At 40.3% G+C, this 501-nt stretch overlaps 1 protein-coding gene across 1 annotated transcript in view; it reads right to left on the minus strand.

The window, feature by feature from the left end:
- Positions 1-501, minus strand: part of LOC119585654 (protein O-mannosyl-transferase Tmtc3-like) — a gene marked incomplete at both ends in the record, with an annotated part of 116247 nt that overhangs the window by 24903 nt on the left and 90843 nt on the right.

Consider the following 501-nt stretch of genomic DNA (forward strand, 5'->3'; position numbering starts at 1 on the left):
TTATTGATAACAAAACTGTCATAGCAAACAATCATCGTTTCCAATAACATAAATTTCCAATTACCCCCCCCCTTCCCCCTCCTCTTTACCCCTTCCCTCCCCCTTCACAAAAAACGCCATCAATCATTCAAAAAATACAATTCCTCGTAAGTTGTATCAACATAACAATAAATTGCAGCAGTCGGCCCTAATGCAACAGTAACCGCAGTGCCAATTACGAGGCAAAAAGCCGGAATCGTCTGCAATATTCGTGCATCATAAAACACCTTGCAAGCGGCCGCCTCCCATGCGAAAACACGAGCTTTTTTCGCGACGTTTTTGTTATTATTGTTGTTGTTCTTCTTCTTCTTCTCTCGCTGTTTCTGCTTCGTTTTCTTTATGTGTTTCTGTTTCTGTTTGTACGTTCGCTTGTCTGTTTATCTTCCCTTTTTGTTATTTCAATTTCTGTCGGTCTATTGTTGTTTTCTCCTCTCGTTTGTTGTTTTTGGTTTTGTTCCCATG

This window comes from Penaeus monodon, chromosome 20 (assembly GCF_015228065.2).
Source record: "Penaeus monodon isolate SGIC_2016 chromosome 20, NSTDA_Pmon_1, whole genome shotgun sequence".
Lineage (NCBI taxonomy): Eukaryota > Metazoa > Arthropoda > Malacostraca > Decapoda > Penaeidae > Penaeus > Penaeus monodon.